Below are 20,666 nucleotides of genomic sequence, written 5' to 3' on the forward strand. Positions count from 1 at the left end.
GTGCATCAATGCAAGAGGACGTGCCACTGGGTATTAGAGGTACCGGTGTGTACAGCAGTCTGGACCACCACCTCTGAAGGTCTCGCTGTATGGTGGTACAACATGCAATGTGTGGTTTTCATGAGCAATAAAAAGGGCGGAAATGATGTTTGCTTTGATATCTATCCCAATTTTCTGTTCAGGTTCGGGAACTCTTGGAACAGAGGTGATGCAAAACTTTTTTTGATGTGTGTATATAAACTTAGATGCCCTGCTAGCTTCTTTTTGCATTTTCGGGCTGGTGCGAGGAACTACCGTAGCGATTGTGGTACGGTCTTGGAATTCCTGGAACCGATATCTTGCCGGTATCTATATCGAAAACAGGGAAAAATCGTTGAGATGCTCAACTCCCAGGACGGACCTGTATCGAAGATGCGTGGTTTCCACAGAATGGATTGGTAGTCAGGGGTTCATATTGTTAGTCAGTAAACAGGTTGTAATAATACTTAGAAAGTGTATTTTTTATGCAAACATACACTTTTTAAATAGAACAATGCCCATCAACTTTAACAGACTGAAAGTGGGGTAAATTAGAATGTCAATGGTGTTTGTAGCAAGATGTAGTGCGAGATATCGTATTTTGAATACTTTTCACAGAGGTACTTGTTTATGGCATTCAACCTATGCAGCTGAAAGGTGCAATGTTGTTATGTTTGCCTAGAGTGTGCTTGTGTGTTCCTTGAGTACACTAGAACTTGCTAGTCAGTTAGTGTGCGTCAGTCCAAGGATTAGGTCGGGAATGGACGATGGGATTTACTAATGCAGAAACAGTCGACATTCTTATGGTTTATGGAGAGTGTAAGAACGTCTTTTGCTTGCACACACGCATACACTCGTCAAATCTTGGACTATCTCATCATTTCAAATACTCCATGACGGTGTCGAATGGCTTCGCAAGGCTTTCATGACATGTAGACGAAAAGAGTATGCAGCCAGCTCGTTTTCTGCGTAAGATGTCACCAGAGATAAAAGTCCAAAGGCCTGAGGTCAAGAGAATGTACAAGCCATGGAACTGACCCACCTCTACTTATCAGTTTGTCGTAATAGACATAATTCATTGCACCTCGAACAATGAGACTAAAATATACTGGAGCCCTATCAGCCGCAAACAGCAAATTTCTTCTTATTTGCAAGACCACTTTTTCTAGTAATACTTGGAGAGAGTACTGAGTAAAACAATTTCTGTAAGACGTGTTGGCTGTTTTGTCCAAACAAGCTGTTTTGTCGAAAATTGACATGCTGAGTACCGTGGCTGTAATATTATAATATTTATAATTAAAACAGCAATCAGCCACACGTTTGGTTTAACAAAGTCCATTTGGATTATACAGTGACAGGTTTCGGATTTTTTTTAAACTCGATCATCAGATAATTGTTACAGGTTTCGTTTTGTTTTCTTGCTGGGGCTTCGTTTTGATTCCGTTACTGGTTGGCTGCACTAGGATAGACAAAGTTTTTTGTTCTGTATTTGGTAACGTTTACGATAGATATATTTTTTATGACCTCTATCGAAGCATTTATGAAAACGTTTTAAAGTTATTAAAATGTAACTTTTCACCACATTTCTCGTTTTAATAACTTTAAAATCTATTCACAAAGCATTGACAGAGGTGATAAGAAGTAAACTCTTCGTAAACTTTAAAAAATAGTGGACAAAAACCTTCTGTCTGTCCTAGCGCAGCAAACCAGTAACGGAATCGAAACGAGAGCCCAGCAAGAAAACGAAATGAAACTTCAAAATCGATTTGTAAAACAATCCGAAACCGGTCATGATTTGATCCAAAGAAATCTTGCTAAACGATACTTGTAGCTGGTTGCTGTTTCAGTTACAAATCTTACAGTCATCTGCAATTTACGTCCAGATATTAATCTTGAACTACGAATAAAAGCAGCACTACGTCATCTGGAGCATATGGGATGCAATGAGTCAAAGCCTTCTTTGAGCCGGCCGCGGTGGCCGAGCGGTTCTAGGCGCTTCAGTATCGAACTGCGCGACCGCTACGGTCGCAGGTTCGAATCTTGCCTCGGGCATGGATGTGTGCGTTCTTGTACGGCGTATGCGAAGAGGTGCCAACCACCGCGGCAACTATTTATCAACCTGTTCAACCAGGTACGTGAAAGTGGTCGTCTAACACCTAGACAAAGTAACAGAAGGAAGCAAGTGCTGACCCGCACGTTAGCTCTCGCGCAATCGCTCGAGGAAGTTGCGTGAGTGAGGCAAGCGTCCTATGCATTGTACATCGACATAGGTTCCGTCCTTATCACATCTCTCTCCGTCAAGAGCTGCATCGAACCTATATGAGAATCTTGTTAATTTCTGTACATGGGCATCTAGACAGGATATTCCAGAAGCATCATGTGTCTTGTTTACTGATGAAGCCACGTTTCCCAGTTATGACCAGGTAAACCGCCGAAACATGCACTGTTGGACTGTTGACAATCCCCGTTGGGTTGATGGCGCGTCATCGTCCATGGGGTATAAATGTGTGGTGTGGTATAGCGAACCATCAGCTCATAGGCTCGAGTTTCATAGACGGGACACTGAACGCGCGCATGTATCACAGCCTCCTGGCAGACCATCTTCCACGCATGCTAGAAGACGTTCCTCTGCAGCCTGGAGAAAACTGTGGTACCAACATGATGGCTGTTCAGCAAGTAGTACTACAGCATGCCTTCACGAATTGTTTCTAAATCGTTGGATAGGACACAGAGGACCAATGTCTTCATCTCAGTATTTGACGCCTGTACACTTTTTTCTTTGGGGAAAGGTGAAAGACGCTGTCGACAGGATATGCGAACTCCACTCGATGATATGCAACGAGATATTACTGCATCCTGCTCGTACCTCTCCCCTGAAATGCTAGCACGTGTGCTGCAATCGTTTCATATCAGACTGGGAGCGCGTTCTGCCGCTGCCAGTGATGATTTTGAACACAACATTTGTTGATCAGTTGTCTCGTTACTGGTCAGAATCCACATAACTAGTGTATGACTTTCTCTTTACTATGCGCTACCACAGGCATTGTAGAAGTCGTGGTGTTGGAACTTTTCAGAATATGATGATATCTTATAAATGACTCGCACTAGATTCCTGAAACAGACGCCACTGATATTCAACATCGATGAGCCAAAACATTATGACCATTGTTCACCGCGAGGTTGAATGCCTAAGGAAAGAATGAAAGTGGAAGAGAGACGAATAGCCGGCCGCTGTGGACGAGCGGCTCTAGGCGCTTCAGCCTGGAACCACGCGACCGCTACGGTCGCAGGTTTTAATCCAGCCTCGGGCGTGGATGTGTGTGATGTCCTTAGGATGGTTAGGCTTAATTAGTCCTAAGTTAACGTGTAAACCACAATCCCGTAATTTGCAGGAATCGCTTGACCTCTGCGTAGACATTTGGGGCCACATACTTCTGGAATCCTGCCAGGGACTCGTAGAATCCATGTCAGGCAGAATCTCCGTTGTACTATGTTTGAAAAGTGTAACAACAAGCCGTTAAACAGGTGGTCATAATATTTTGGCTTTTAGGTGTAATTTACCCTACTTTTAGTTTGTTAATGTCAATAAGCATTATTCCATGTTTGCAGAAGGCATACACTTTTTAAGTATTGTTACAATCTTGAAAGTCTCTTCGGGTTTGCTGCCAGATGCTAAAATCAACTTGACTCGATATTTCGGCGATCAAGCTGGTCGCCATCCTCAGGAAAATGCTGCTTCTGCTGATGATTAAGTCTCAGGAAGTCGTTTCTGAAAGTATTTGTATGGAGTGTAGCCAAGAATGGAAGTGAAACATGGACGATAAATAGTTTGGATTAGAAGAGAATAGAAGCTTTCGAAATGTGGTGCTACAGAAGAATGCTGAAGATTAGATAGGTAGATCACATAACTAATGAGAAGATTCTGAAGAGAATTGGGGAGAAGAGGAGTTTGTGGCACAACTTGACTAGAAGAAGGGATCGGTTGGTAGGACATGTCCTAAGGCATCAAGGGATCACCAATTTAGTATTGCAGGGTAGCGTGAAGGGTAACAATCGTAGAGGGAGACCAAGAGATGAATACACTAAGCGGATTCAGAAGGATGCAGGCTGTAGTAGGTACTGGGAGGTGAAGAAGCTTGCACAGGCTAGAATAGCATGGAGAGCTCCATCAAACCAGTCTCTGGACCGAAGACCACAACAACAACAGGGTGGACCTCAGAAAGGCCTGGCGCGACGAGGCCGACAGGTGTCCCCGCGCTGTGGTGGTCTGCGGCCGCTGCCACGTGTCGCGGGCAGCGTGGTCGGCACGTGCTGCTATGCTAAACGCAGCGGTCGAGCCCCGAGTACACACGCGCCCGCTTCCCGCCCAGATACGCCCCCTCATTCCATTATTAACGCGCCGCTAATGAAAAACGTGATTGCCAGACTGCGATAACGAATTAAAACAAACGCACCCGCGCCGATGAAGACCCTTCCGGGGCCTGTCAAATACTGACGGCTCGGATTAATCTACAATTTGTTTCGGCGCCCAGCACGTGTAAGTCTGCGGTCGGCCGCCGAAATGGGGCCCGAAGAAGGCTGTTGACACAAATTTTCATCGGAGGCCAAACACGTGGCGGCCGCTTCCGCCCCCTGAAGCGATGTTCAGAGGGGCGGTGCGCAGAACGTCGTTCCGGGATAGTGGGCGATCGACGCTATACACAGACAACTGGGAATCCTCACTGGCAAAGATAAAAAATTCGCTGTTTTATTCGCATGTAAAGCTACACCTGTCGTATCATCAAAGACGTAGAGATCCAAAAGGATGAAAAGTCAGCATTGTTTTGATCTTTGATTCGCTCATCAGAGTAAGGTTCATCTTCAGCGCATTCTTGACCTTGCAAAAATGATTTGTGGCAGTAAAAAACTTGTGTTCGTCATAAGGAATGTTCCCCATAGGCCTGTTTTGACTTTTCAAAGGTCACACTCACGGATTCCCCAAGTTTACAGCCGGCCGGTGTGCCCGAGCGGTTCTAGGCGCTCCAGTCTGGAACCGCGCGACCGCTACGGTCGCAGGGTCGAATCGTGCCTCGGGCATGGATGTGTGTGATTTCCTTAGGTTAGTTAGGTTTAAGTAGTTCTAAGTTCTAGGGGACTGATGACCTCAGATGTTAAGTCCCATAGTGCTCAGAGCCATTTGAACCATTTGAACCCAAGTTTACACAAAACTTGAAGGCATAAAGTTGCTCTAAATTCCGCTGTTCAATTCACTGTTGGCGCACTCAGAAATCTCGTGATGGCTGTACGGAAACTCGGAGTGAGCTTCTGGAAAGGACGAACGCACTGGTCTACACAAGTACAACAACAGGTCACTCACTGTGTTGTCAGCCACATTACTTTCCTCACACTCGCCGTATTTGCAGAGGCGTCATTGATCTCGACTGTTTATTTGGGCACTTTGGAACAGTTTGCATTTCGGAGGTTAGGAAGTGTTCGGAAGACTCGTTTCCCGTTCGCTGGACAGGCAGAGGAGGACCCACTCACTTGCCCTTCAAGGCCTTCATACACAACCCCACTAGATTTCTTTCCTTGCGGCATTGTGAAGGATGCTGGCTACCAGACCACGGCGCAGGTCCGGCAGCAATTGCACGGTCGCCTCAGCAAAGCAGTTGCTCACGATTCTCAGGACTGGCGCGTCTGTTCTTTCCGAAGTCTCAGCAATTGTCATGCTATAAAATCGTTATAGAATATGAGTCATATGGTAAGAACACATTACCGTCGCAAGTAAAACTGATGATAGCGAGAGCAGACCAGACGCCGCATAGACCTCTCACAGAAAAAGAAAACAGTAAAGAATCGTATGTGAACTACGTTAGAACAAAAGAAATCAAGATTCAAAACTTCCAAAACGGAATGCAAGAGTCGTAACATGTGGTACTTGTGTAGAACAAATAGAAGGTACGTACGTCTAGAGATACGTTCCTTACACTTTGCTGTTGCGAACGGACGTTACACGACGACACAAACACAAATCTGAATACAGCGACCAGACACGTCAATTGGACTGGACGGAAAGTTCATAATTTTGCGGGAAAAAAAATTAGGACACGGGTGATTTTTTTTTTCATTTTGTCCGTTGTTGATCCTTGTGGACATCAGATGACATCCGTTCAAGTTCGTTTGTTGATCCTTCCAAACAGTTTTTTATTACAGAGGCCAACCAGCTCTCTGACCGAACACCCTGTGCTACCGTGTCGTCCTTAACATACTGCTACGTCCGACTCGCTGCTACTACAATACAAGGTAGTTGAGATTTGAACACGGGTCTCTCTCCATTCGTGGTTTAACACCGTCACCCCTTAACCACGACGCCGTGTTCATTCGCACACCGCTGCTGTTCAAAACAAACTATAGTACAGTAGCCACAAAATGTTTGTGTCGCTAGATCGCCAGATATCGCTACTGTCTGCGTACAAGTATTTTTCAATCATATGATTGTGCGATATGGGATAAAAAGAAGAATACAATCAGTAAAATCTGTAGTAGTCTTATCAGGTGTATAAGACATAACAGTAATAAAATGCAATAAATTAAAACACGACCAAAGTTAGATTGTTTAAAGGAAAATGGTAAGTAACAATAATTCAGACATGCTCTTGTGGCGAATTGTAGATAAAAGGGTAATGATATACGTAAGGACAAGCTGACAGAGTTCAAAGAGCTGTATGAAAATAACACAAATACGGAAAGAAGTCAAATAAATGAAAACAGACAGTAGTAAGTAATCAGTACCATCTGTTGGAGTGACCGCCAGAACACCGCTTAGGCGAGAAGCGGTGAGAGGAACTTAACCACCAGAGGACCTCTCGTACCTTGCGACACGCCGTTCCAAGGAAAGAATGACAAGACGCAGTACCAGTCAATTAACAAGATTATCTAGTTAATGAAATGCAAGGCTGTTCAAAAAGAAGGAACAGATTTCAAACATTTATTGCTTCAAAACTACAAAAGATAGAAACACAATTCCAACTTTTCTGGAACGAGAAAAGTTCATATTTTTATGCATTCAATGTGAAGACCATGTGTTACACGACATATCAAAACGGTGGTTCATTTCCTGCCACACGCGAAGCTGCTGGTCTCTCGTCATCGATTTTGCAGCTTCAACAATGTGATGTCGCAGACTTTCAAGAGCGTCAGGCACAGGCAGGGGAGTAACCCATTGAATTACAGGCCCATATCACTGACTTCAATTCGAAAGAGGATTTTCGAGCACACACTGTACTCGAACATTATGAATCACCTTGAAGAAAATGACTTATTGATACATAACGAACACGGATTCAGAAAATATCGTTCTTGTGCAACACACCTAGCTCTTCATTCCCATGAACTAATGAGTGCTGTCGACAAGGGATCTCAGATCGATTCCATATTCCTAGATTTCCAGAAGGAATTTGCACCGTTCCTCACAAGCGACTGTTAATCAAATTGCGTGCGTATGGAGTATCGTCTTAGTTGTGTGACTGGATTCGTGATTTCCTCTCAGAGAGGTCACAGTTCGTAGTGACAGACGATAAATCATCGAGCAGAACAGAAGTGATATCTGGCGTTCCGCAAGGTAGTGTCATAGGCCCTCTGCTGTTCCTGATTTACATAAATGATCTAGGTGATAATCTGAGCAGCTCCCGTAGATTGTTTGCAGGTGACGCTGTAATTTACCGTCTAGTAAAATCATCAGACGATCAATTCCAATTACAAAATGATCTAGAGATTATTTCTGTATGATGCCAAAAGTGGCAATTGGCACTAAACAAAGAAAAGTGCGAGGTTATCCACATGGGTACTAAAAGAAATCCGGTAAATTTTGGTTATACGATAAATCGCACAAAGCTAAGGGCTGTCAATTCGACTAAATACCTAGGAATTACAATTACGAGCAACTTAAATTGGAAAGACCACATAGATAATATTGTGGGGAAGGCGAAACAAAGACTTCGCTTTGTTTGCAGAACACTTAGAAGATGCGAGAAACCCACTAAAGAGACAGCGTACATTACACTTGCCCGTCCTCTGCTGGACTGCTGCTGCACGGTATGGGATTCTTACCAGTTAGGATTGACGGAGGACATCGAAAAAATGCAAAGAATGGCCGAAAAAATGCAAAGAATGGCAGCTCGTTTCGTGTTATCGCGCAATAGGGGTGAGAGTGTCACTGTTATGATACCCGAGTTGGGGTGGCAGTCACTGAAACAAAAACGGTTTTCTTTGCGGCGAGATATATTTACGGAATTTCAATCACCAACTTTCTCTTCTGAATGCGAAAATATTTTGTTGACACCCATCTACGTAGGGAGAAAAGATCATCATGATAAAATAAGAGAAATCAGAGCTCGAACGGAAAGGTTTAGGTGTTCCTTTATCCCACACGCCATTCGAGAGTGGAATGATAGAGAAGTGGTATGAAAATGGTTCGAGGAACCCTCTGCCAGGCACTTAAGTGTGAACTGCAAAGTAACTATGTAAATGTAGATGTAGATGAGGGGGGGATAAAAATGCAGTATTTTACGTAACACCACAGATAAGTCACATGCTGTGAAGTCTGTAGAGCTGGGAGGCCACCGGTGATGAAGTTCATCTTCTGCTGTCCCTCTTCCAGTCCAACGTTCTGGAATGGTGTCATTCAGGTAACGTCGGGCGTGCTTAGGGAAATTCTCTAGACCAGGTAAGGAAGATCGTAGGGTGTGGGGGTAAATAAAAGGGTCATGTCATTTTAATGTGGAGTTGGTGGTAGAATGGAGGAGGGAGGGAGACCTGAATGGTGGCAGACAGAAGTGGGGACCTAGAGTAGGTTATAGGCCACGGTGTGAACAGGAAAGGAAGTAGTTAAACATGGAGAGGGAGGGGAGGAGTCCACTGATGTGGGGCCTGATACAGTTGTCAGTTATATCTGTTACCATGTTTCTGTATCGTCTTTCATATGTAATACCTCTTCAAGCTGTTCTTGACTTCTCTCGTCTTATATTAATTACACTGAATTGTGATCGTCAACTTAATCTGAATTGCTATGTAGGCACTGTTTTTTCGCCGTTTAGTTTTGATGTTTTTTCTGGTTCGTTCCCCTTAATACTTATTCAGTGTTTAGCTTAAACGTCTTCACGAGTATTGTACCGGCCGACTATCGACGATGATAGGCAAAGTCTGATGATGGCTTTTGAAGTGCCCTCGTACACTTTTAAAAGAATAACTTTATTAAAACGAAACTCAATTACAAGGTCCTTGGACAGAACTACATAAAACAAAAAATACCTCTCCTGTGACGTTGTCTGTCATGTTCTTACACGACGAACCCTACATACGTGGTAGGTAGCAGCACGGAGACCTGGGGACGTTACTGGACCGGTGCTGCCGGCAAGTGACAGCTGACGTGCTGCTAATGAAGATCCCCAACGAACTTCTGTATGCCGGCATGGAGTGCTGAGACGATACTGCCAATATGTAGCACTGGGACTGAACTGCTGGTACCGCCGACTTAAGGTGTTTGCCGTAACTAACTTTGTACAGTCCGACGGTGGCCTTAATAACGAGTGGATATGCGAGGGTACGTGAACTGGCGTAGCAAAATAGTGCCCTGCCGACAGCGCACTCTGCTGCGATAGGCATGCTTCCTATCGGCGAGGTTGGCGTCCGCAGAAGCAACTCCATGCAAACCAGCCGAGACCATACAAGGAAAATACGAGCGTTGTCCAGAAAGTAAGTTCCGATCGGTCGCGAAATGGAAACCACCTGGAAAATCCGGTAAAGCTTTGCACAGATGTGTTGTGCAGTGTCTCTAGTATGCCCGTCGATCGTGTCGCGTCGCTCTTTTCAGTTTAGAGTGAACAGAGAGCACGTAAAGGTGCGTAGGGAATAGCGTCTCCCGCGAAGTATGAGGGCCTGGTTAGAGATTTCGCCTGTGTCATGCAGCCCACATAACACAACTGTCGAGCAGTTCCTTCTTCATGCCAATTCTTGGCCGCACACAGCAGGGGCAATGAAGACGCTCCTGCAGCGTTTCCAATGGGAAGTGTTTGATCACCCACAATACAGTCCGTAATTGGCTCCCCATCTCATCTCTGTTCACAAGAACCGCTGGCTAGGAAGACAAAATTTTTCCACAGACAACGAGCTGCAGACCAGTACAAATAACTGGACGAAAGCACAGGCGGCTGCTTTCTATGACGAGGATACCGGAAAGTTGATACAACACTACGACAAAACTCGAAGTTGGAGCGGCGACTATTTAAAGAAGTAGGTGGAAGGTGTACCTAACTGTTGCAAATAAAACGTTTCTGGTTTTCACTGTTGTTTCCATTTCGCGACAAATCGGAACTTACTTTTTGGACATCTCTCGTATCTCTGCTATGATGAGAGCAGCTTACCCACGTCCTCCTGGTGGCGCGGCTACCCGCACGGCGTGTGTGATGTGCGGAGGAATCGACTGCCAGGTAGGTTAACAGCCTTGTTAAGTCGGAAACCGGTTAACAAAGTAAATGAATACTGTAGAGCATACACAGTATTGAGATTTTGATTTATAATTGTGGGGATATCTTTATTGCATTAGAAATATATCGAATTGTGCCTTCTGCTCGTAGTAAATTCAAGCCTCCCTTCGAGTCGTAGTATTTTTTTATTTTACTCAAAGTTGGTATCGATAACCATTTTTTGAATGTTGTATCAGACATGGCTTGTTATAGTTTCGCTTCTGATAGAGGAAAATTATCGCATAGGTACTTTATACATTCCCAGTCTTTTGTTAAGGTTTCCAATCTCTGTCGGATTAGCAACCCACTGTCACCGAAATTTCAGCTTCATGGTATTACTAACTAACGACGCATCGTACGAGAAAAAAAGTTCTAAGCGAGAAGTTAATATTATTACAGAGACATGAGTGTGTGCTGCACCCGGCGATGTAATCGTCAGATATCAAGTGCACCTGTTTTTCCAATTGAGAACCGACGCAATGCATTCTACATTTCATTTACAGTGTAAATGTAAGCTTTTTGTTCTAATGGTTGATATTTATGTTCGAAATTTAAGATTGCATATTTGATACAGTGCAATATGGTCAGCTCTTTCAATATCTGGTCGGAAATTAAGTTTAGAATGATCCATGGACAACGTCGTGGATGGAATAGTTTTGTGTTCTCATCGGGATGCTTTCCTATCACCGTCACATTGATTGATTCTGGCGAGTCCCCTTGCGTCTTTGCATCAGGACGACTGATATCGGTGAGCGAGAGTGTGTTTTCACGATACGTGTGTTCAAAAAATGTTCAGATGGCTCTAAGCACTATGGGACTTGTTATCTAAGGTCATCAGTCCCCTAGACTTAGAACTACTTAAACCTAACTAAGATAAGGACATCACACACATCCATGCCCGAGGCAGGATTCGAACCTGCGACCGTAGCAGCAGCTCGGTTCCGGACTGAAGTGCCTAGTACCACGCGGTCACAGCGGCCGGCGGAAACGTGTGTACTCATGGCAGGCGCACCTGTCACTATCGCTTCATCGACGTTTTACCTTATTGGAATTGTTGCGGTTCGTATTCTGCCGGTAGTCGCATAGCGGCCAGCGCGAAAGTTACGGCGGTTGGGTGAAAACGCACGGCGAAATAAGTCATCCTGATGGCGGGGTTCGAGGGCGGTTACCGAAGTCAAACATTCCTATGGGTTGGTGACTCACCACAACCAATCCCGTAGGGAACAGAAAACTACCTTACCATACAGGTAGCTTATTTGCCGGAGATGTCAATGTGTAGCCGTATTATTTCTACTCTATAATCAAATTTACAATACTAAAGCAAATTTGGAACATAATTATTCACCGTCAGAATAAAATGATCTACATTAAAATCGTAAACGAAATGTGGAATCAAATGCTTCGTTTCTTAATCACAAAAACAGGTACGCTTGATATTTGATGATTATAGTGCCATCTGTCACCACTGGAAACCGTACGTGGTTTTTTTCCGTAGAATCCGAATCTACGCATATTATGAAAATGTGTGTGTGTGTGTGTGTGTGTGTGTGTGTGTGTGTGTGTGTGTGTGTTCCACGTCTCCTAAATCACTGGACCGATTTCAACCAAACCTGTTTAGTACATATATCCCTTACTGACTGACAACAATCGCTGTCGGTCTAAGAATCACCTACCTATCACAGTTCAGGAGATATGACGTCATAATCAATGAAGTGTGTGGAAAATGTGCCTTATCATGTGTAACGTTTAAATTTATCACTTCTTTGCGACTGTTTCTATTTGCAATAAATGTCGCAGGCAGTATCCACCACATATGCAATAAAATGCAACTACAAAATTATATCACGGTATCACACTGTAATAGGTGATTAACTGCCGCATTGTGCTTCTTTGCTACTAACTCTATTCGCAAAACATTTTTCAGACAGTATCCACAAATGCCGCTGAACGTAACTACACAAATGTAGCGTTGTACAATACACCATCAAAAAAAGTTTTGCATCACCTCACTACCGAGAGCTCCGGAACCTATTAAGAAAATTTGAATAGAGATCAGCATAAACATCATTTCTGCCCTTTTTAATGCTCATGAAAACCACACATTGCATGTTGTACCACCATACAGTGCGACCTTCAGAGGTGGTGGTCCATATTGCAGTACACACAGGTACCTCTAATACCCAGTAGCACGTCCTCTTGCATTGATGCATGCCTATATTTGTCGTGGCTTACCATCCACATGTTCATCAAGGCGATGTTGGTCCAGTGTTGGTCCAGACTGTCCCACTCCTCAACGGCGATTCGGCGCAGATCCCTCAGAGTGGTTGGTGGGTCACGTCGTCCATAAACAGCCCTTTTCAATCTATCCCAGGCGTGATCAATAGGATTCATGTCTGGAGAACATGCTGGCCACTCTAGTCGAGCGATGTCGTTATCCTGAAGGAAGTCATTCACAAGATGTGCACGATGGGGGCGCGAATTGTCGTCCATGAAGTCGAATGCCTCGCCAAATGGTCCCGATATGGTTGCACTGTCGGTCGGATGATGGCATTCACGTATCGTACAGCCATTATGGCGCCTTCCATGACCACTTGCTACGTACATCGGCCCCACGTAATGCCACCCCAAAACAGAAGGGAACTTCCATCTTGCTGCACTCGCTGGACAGTGTGTCTTAAGGCGTTCAGCCTGACCGAGTTGCCTCCAAACACGGCGATTGTCTGGTTGAAGGCATATGCGACACTCATCGGTGAAGAGAACGAGATGCCAATCCTGAGCGGTCGATTCGGCGTGTTGCTGGCCCCATCTGTACCGCGCTGCATGGTGTCGTGGTTGCAAAGATGGACCTCGCCAGGTACATCGGGAGTGAAGTTCCGCATCATGTAGCCTACTGCGAACATTTTGAGTCGTAACACGACGTCCTGTGGCTGCACGAAAAACATTATTCAACATGGTGGCGTTGCTGTCAGGGTTCCTCCGAACCATAATTCGTAGGTAGCGGTCATCCACTGCAATACTAGCCCTTGAGCGGCCTGAATGAGGCATGTCATCGACAGTTCCTGTCTCTCTGTATCTCCTCCATGTCCGAACGACATCGCTTTGGTGCCCTTCGAGATGCTTGGACACTTCCCTTGTTGAGAGCCCATCCTGGCACAAAGTAACAATGCGGACGCGATCGAACCGCGGTATTGACCACCTAGGCATGGTTGAACTACAGACAACACGAACCGTGCACCTCCTTCCTGGTGGAATGACTGGAACTGATCGGCTGTCGGACCCCCTCCGTCTAATAGGCTCATGCATGGTTGTTTACATCCTTGGGCGGATTTAGTGACATCTCTGAACAGTCAAAGGTACTGTGTCCGTGATACAATATCCGTAGTCAACGTCTTCAGGAGTTCTGGGAACCGGGGTGATGCAAAACTTTTTGTGATGTGTGTACATAGTGCAAGAGATATTATGCTATAAGCACTGAGATACCAGAAAAAATGCCGGATCATACATAAATTTTAATACATTTATTGTTCATTACTAAGACACTACTCAGAAGAGTCAACTATTGAAAATCCCTGACGCCTGGCAGCGTTTCGAAGCTCAGACGGCTGTAGGCGGAAACAGCCCACATCTATAGAGCTATGCGGAGATGTTGCCATACAGGCGTTTAGACAGTCGCGTCGCAGAGACTCGAAGCAGCTATGCCCAGCGTACGCAAACTGTCCGGGATATTACACTATAAACACAGTTCATTTTCTGTTTTTGTTTCTAACAGGAAATTGGTAAAATGAATACCTGAGCAATACTAGGTTCTCAGCTACTATGCAATGAAAACTGGTGGTTCCCAATTGAAAACACGTAGTTGTCCGCCCCACGCAGGAGGGTTGCTTAGGAGGTGACCATCTGAAGCACAGACAGATGTCTCCTTAACTAATATTAATTTTTCACGTAAAACTTTTTTTTCTACGATGCGTCGATTTCGGGATATTTAGTTGTCTCAAGTGGACAGAACTTCGATCTCACCCTCTTAAAGAGCAAAGTAGTTCCCTCGGAGTTCTGTTGTTGGTATATAGTGGTACGTTTGTATGGAATCAGACTTAGAGACTAAAAAAATGGCAGGAAGGCTTTATTGTGTTTGGACGTGCCCGTTAACACAACATTAATGAAGTACCCCGATTTCTTGATGTATCAACTCGCACTGTTCAGAATACCTAAAAAAAACTGTGTGCTACTCGCAGCCATGTGACACAATATAAGAGCACTGGTCGCGGTAAAATTCTACCGACAGTGATTGGAAACTGTTTCAAGCTGAGGAAGAATTGCCGCTCTATGTGAATGGAGATCCATCTCGGCCAGATTCTACGAGCGAGCAATGCGAAGTACAACATTATATATTCCTTACTGTCAAAATCTTTGTAGATGTACAGAAAGTAATATCCCACGTTGAACTAACTGTGCAAGCCCTGATTTCTCTTATTTTATCATATTTATCTCCATGTAGGTGGGTGCCAACAGAATGTTTTCGCAATCGGAGGAGAAAACTGGGGATTGAAATTTCATGAGAAGATCCTGTCGCAACGAAAAACGCCTTTGTTTTAATGAATTCCACTCTAATTCATGTATCAAGTCTGTGGCACTATCTCCCCCATTTGGCGACAATACAAAACGTGCTGCCCTTCTTTGAACTTTTTCGATGTCATCCGTCGGTCCCACCTGACGCGGATCCCACACCGCAGAGCAATACTCCAGGATAGGACGGACTAGTGTGGTGTAAGCAGTCTCTTTAGTAGACCAGTTGCACTTTCTAAGTGCTCTGCCAACGAATCGCAGTCTTTGATTTGCTCTACCCACAACATTATCTATGTGATCGTTCCAATTTATGTTATTTGTAATTTTAATCCCTAAGTATTTAGATGAATTACAGCCTTCAGATTTGTGTGACTTATCGCATAATGGAAATTTAGCGGATTTTTTCACACTTTTCTTTATTCAGGGTCAATTGCCACTTTCCGCACCATACAGATATCTTATCTAAATCGTTTTGCAATTCCTTTTGGTCATCTGATGGCTCTGAAGACGGTAAATGACAACATCATCTGCAAACAATCTAAGATGGCTACTGAGATTGTCTCCGATGTCGTTAATATAGATCAGGAACAATAGAGGCTCTATAGCACTTCCTTGGCGAACGCCGGATATTACTTCTGCTACTATGACCTGTGGCCTTTCTGACAGGAAATCATGAACCCAGTCGCACAAATGAGGCGATATTCCATAGGCACGCAGTTTGGTTAGAAGACGTTTGTGAGGAACGGTGTCGAAAGCCTTCGGGAAATCTAAAAATATGGAATCAATTTGACATCCCCTGTCGATAGCACTCATTACTTCATTAATATAAAGAGCTAGTCGTGTTTCACAAGAACGATATTTTCTGAATCCCTGATGACTACCTGCCAATAAATCGTTTTCTTCGAGGTACTTCATAATGTTCGAATACAGTATATGTTCCAAAATCCTACTGCAAATTGACGTTAGCGTTATGGGCCTGTAATTCAGCGGATTACTCCTAATTCCCTTTTTGGGTATTTGTGTGACTTGAGCAATTTTCCAATCTTTGGTACGGATCTTTCTATGAACAAGCGGCTGTATATAATTGCTAAGTATGGAGCTACTGTATAAGCATACTCTGAAAGGAACCTGACTGGTATACAATCTGGACCGGAGGGTTGCCTTTATTAAGTAATTTAAGCTGATTTGCTGCACCGAGGATATCTACTTCTATGTTTCTCATCTTGGCAGTTGTTCTTGATTAGAATTCGGGAGTATTTACTCCGTCTTCTGTGGTGAAGGAGTTTCGGAAAACCGTGTTTAATAACTCTGCTATAGTGGCACTGTCGTCAGTGACTTCATTGCTGTTACCGCACGGTGAAGGTATTGATTGCGTCTTGCCACTGGTGTGGTTTATGTATGCCCAAAATCTCTTTGGGTTTCCTGCCAGATTCCGAGACAGAGTTTCGTTGTGGAAATTATTAAAAGCATGTCGCATTGAAGCACTCGCCATATTTCGAACTTCTGCAAAACTTTGCGAATCTTGGGGATTTTATGTTGTTTAAAATTAGGCATGTTTTTTTCGTTGCTTCTGCAACAGCGATCTGACCCGTTTTGTGTACCATGGGGGATCAGTACCATCACTTATTGAATTATGTGGTGTATATCTCTCAATTACCGTCGATACTATCTCCTTGAAATCATTCCATAACTTTTCTACGCTTACATGATCAGATCAGAAGGAGTGGAGACTGTCTCTTAAAAAGGCGTTAAGAGCATTTTTATCAGCTTTTTTTTTTTTTAAATAGATGTAGGTCTACTTTGCGTTTCTTTTTTATGGTCGTGGGTGTTACGGTATTTAGCCTATCAGCAAGTGCCTCGTGGTCGCTAATCCCTGTATTCGCCATGATACTCCGTATTTGTCCAGGATTATATGTTGCTAAGATGTAAAGCACGCTTTCGCAAACATTTACGCTTCGAGTGGTCTCGTGAACTAATTGTTGAAAATGTAGTTTTCTGAGAAAGCATTCAGTACAATTTCGGATGACGTTTTATGCCTGCCACCGGCTATAAACGTGTAATTTTTCGAGCATATCGAGGGTAGTGTCACCACCGACTATAATTGTATGAGCGGGGTACTTATTTGAAATGAGACTCAAGTTTTCTTTGAACTGTTCAGCAACTATATCTTCTGTGTCAGGGGTCGGTAAAATGATGCAGTTAAGAGTTTAGTCCGATTGTCAAGTATAACCTCTACCTATACTATTTCGTACGAACTATCTACTTCAATTTCACTGCAAGGTAAACTATTTCTGACAGCAATAAATACACCACCAGCTACTGTATTTAATCAATCCTTTCTGAACACTGTTAGATCGTTTGAAAAACTTTCGGCTGAACTTATTTCCGGCTTTAGCCAGCTTTCCGTACCTACAACTGTTTGAGCTTAAGTGCTTTCTATTAGGGCTTGGAGCTCTGGTTCTTTCCCAACACAACAACGACAATTTACAACTACAATACCGATTGTTGCTACAACTACCTTACTGTGTTTTACCTGCCCCTCTTAGACGGACGCCCTTTCTGTGGTTTCCTGAGACCCTCTAACCTAAGAAACAGCCCAGTCCCTTCCTCACAGAGACGATGCTGTTGTTTTCGGTGATGACTGCAGATTGGGGCTCAGCAGCACTACGCTCTGACTTAAGTAAGCCTTCTCTAGCGGTGGCGTGCAGATACTCTAGAAGGCATGTCTACGCCAACATTCTCATTCGTCGTTGCGTCTGGCAGCGGATATGCTTACTTGCGGCTCAGTCGCGAGGTGCCAACCTTGCCCTGCGACCTCGTTCTACGGACGACACCACACGTTTTTCTTTGTTTTATCCTCACTCTGTCTTCTGTGCTGATTAGATTGTTCATTCCATTCCTTTCACTGAGGACAGCAATGTCAGCAGTGAATCTTCTCATTCATATCATTTCGTCCTGAACCTTCCTTTTTTTTGTCAACCTCTGTCTTCGTAATAATTGCAGTTATTGTAATTATCGTGAGTTCAGTCGCTTAGTGGTGATAGACTGTTCTACCCTTACTCTAAGTTAGCATTCTTTCGCCCATATCTTTTTGTTGCACACGCGTGTAAAGACACGAACAGCTACTGTTGTCTGTTTATCGTGTTCGTAGTAATAGTCAGTAATCGTGTACGTAGTAACAGTCGGTAAGGTAGTGGTGCAGAATTGGCTGTCTCCATTGAGTTGGGACGGTCAGATTTTTAAACATATTGATATTTGATGTATGGATGTTCATAAAAGACATCGATATTATCAGGAGAAAATATCGATAACCTTAAACATCGATATTATTGACCCATCCCTATGCAAGAGAAGACTTGGGAGTGAAACACTTCTCTTATGTGTTCTTCGCATGAAATATTGTACTTACAATAAACATGTCAGACAACAATAGTCCATTTTTCATTAAATACCAGACGCAGTAATGTGTGTGACTTTTGCTCCGAGTCTACGTTACTTTTACAGTGCGTCTGTATTTTTTCTTGATCCAGGCATTCAGGGGGGTAAGGAGGGCGCACGTTCTGCTCCATAGTTGAGAGCAGGGAGTGGCAATTTTCATCATTCCCATACAGTGCTGGCACCAAATGTGTACGTTTTGCACCTCATACCTATCATCTGCGGTGGTAGAAATGATACACGTAAGAAACAAGTTTTCATGAATATGCTGTATAGGTACATTTATGTTCAAATCTGGGACTAATTTGCAGTACTGAGTATGGTATTGAATTAATCCTATTTTAAGACATTTACTGTTAGATTCAAAAGATTGGTACTAGCTGGAATGGGCAAGAATTCTGCCAATGAGAACTACGAGGCCTGTTCAAAAAATTCCAGAACGTTCGTAATTTCGTGCCAATGGTGTGTTTGAGCGAAATGCGGTTGGCATCCCTGTACTTGCCCGTATTTAGTGTGGAACTGTCTGAAGTTTCATTGCTATATGTCTGATAGTTGTTTTTAAGTGCTGTATTGAGTACAACGTTGTGTCGCATAGTTTGCGGATTTCGAGATGGCAGAGAAAGAGGAACAACGCGTCTGGATTTTGCGTGAAACTCATAAAACCTTCACAGAGACACTCTAAATGATGCACGAAGCCTACGGTGATGAGATGTTAAGCCATACTCGGTGTCATGTGCGTGTCAGTTGAAGACTGACTTTCCGAGAGAGTACAGAAGAATTTAACATTTCAGTTGGATCATGTCATAGAATCCTGACATTTCATCTCGGAATACATCGTGTTGCCTCACAAGTTCTTCCAGCGGCTCATAAGGCAAGACCTGAAAGACTTTTGTCTCGCAATCTGCGAAGAGCTTTTGGATCGCGCTAAAGACAAGGAGACGTCCCTTAAGAGAATAGTAACTTGTGATCAGGCGGTAACGGTAACGCACCCGCACATTCATCCCTGTTGGTGCGTGACTATTGCACAAATAAACGAAATCGCTGTGATGCCTCATTCTCCGTTCTCTCCAGAGCTGGCTACTGCGGACTTTTCTTTATTTCCAAACTTGGAAACCCCGTCGAAAGGACGAAAATTTGCAACGATAGACGAGATAAAAGAAAATTCGTAGACAGCGTTTCGCGCGATCCAACAAGAGGCGTACCAAGACTGCTTCCGGAAATGTCGTTGGGAGCGGTGCACCACTTTTGGAGGAGAGTAAAAGGCAAGCGCAGAAAAATTCTGTGGACAAAGTTCCGGAATTTTTTAAACAGACATCGTACAGCGCCTATGAGTCAAGGAAATACAGACAATAAAAAGTATCACTTTCGATACTCTAATATCGATTAATCTATGCAGAAATACTATAGGTACTGGGAATATTTAACGATACCATTGCGATTATACGAGGGGCGTTCGAACAGTCCGTGCAAAAATAAAAACTATTTACGTATTTGGGGTAAACCATTTTTATTTTTCGACATAGTCTCCTTTCAGACTTATACACTTCGTCCAACTCTGTTATAATTTGTTGATCCCTTCCGAATAATAGGAATTATCCAAGTATGCAAAATAGCTAGTAGTTGCTGCAATCACCTCGTCGTTTGAATAAAATATATGTCCCGCCAGCCTTATCTTCAAATTGGGGAACAAATAGTAGTCCGAGGGAGCCAAATCTGGAGAGTAGGGGGGAATTTGAAACGAGTTGGAATCCTATTTCCATTAATTTTGCGACCACAATTTCTGAGGTGGCTGCTGGTGCATTGTCATGATGGAAAAAGACATTTTTGCGGTCCAGTCGCCAGCGTTTTTTTTTTTTTTTTTTGCACCTCGGTTTTCAAACGGTCCAATAACGATGAATAATATGCACCTATAATAATTTTACCCTTTTCCACATAGTCGATGAGGATTATCCCCTGCAAATCCCAAAAGACAGTCGCCATGACCTTTCCGGCCGAAGGAATGGTCTTCGCCTTTTTTGGTGCAGATTCTCCCTTGGTCATGCACTGTCTAGAGTGTTGTTTGGCGTCAACAGTATAGTAATGTATCCATGTTTCATCCACAGTGACGAAACGACGTTTAAAGTCCTGCGGATTCTTCCTGAACAGCTG

The 20,666-nt window shown here is 43.7% G+C and overlaps 1 protein-coding gene across 1 annotated transcript in view; it reads left to right on the forward strand.

Annotated features, from left to right (window-relative positions):
* LOC124621793 (chordin-like protein 1) overlaps positions 1–20,666 on the forward strand; it is a 626,534-nt gene that overhangs the window by 542,470 nt on the left and 63,398 nt on the right. The window lies entirely within an intron of this gene.

This window comes from Schistocerca americana, chromosome 1 (genome assembly GCF_021461395.2).
Source record: "Schistocerca americana isolate TAMUIC-IGC-003095 chromosome 1, iqSchAmer2.1, whole genome shotgun sequence".
Taxonomy (NCBI): domain Eukaryota; kingdom Metazoa; phylum Arthropoda; class Insecta; order Orthoptera; family Acrididae; genus Schistocerca; species Schistocerca americana.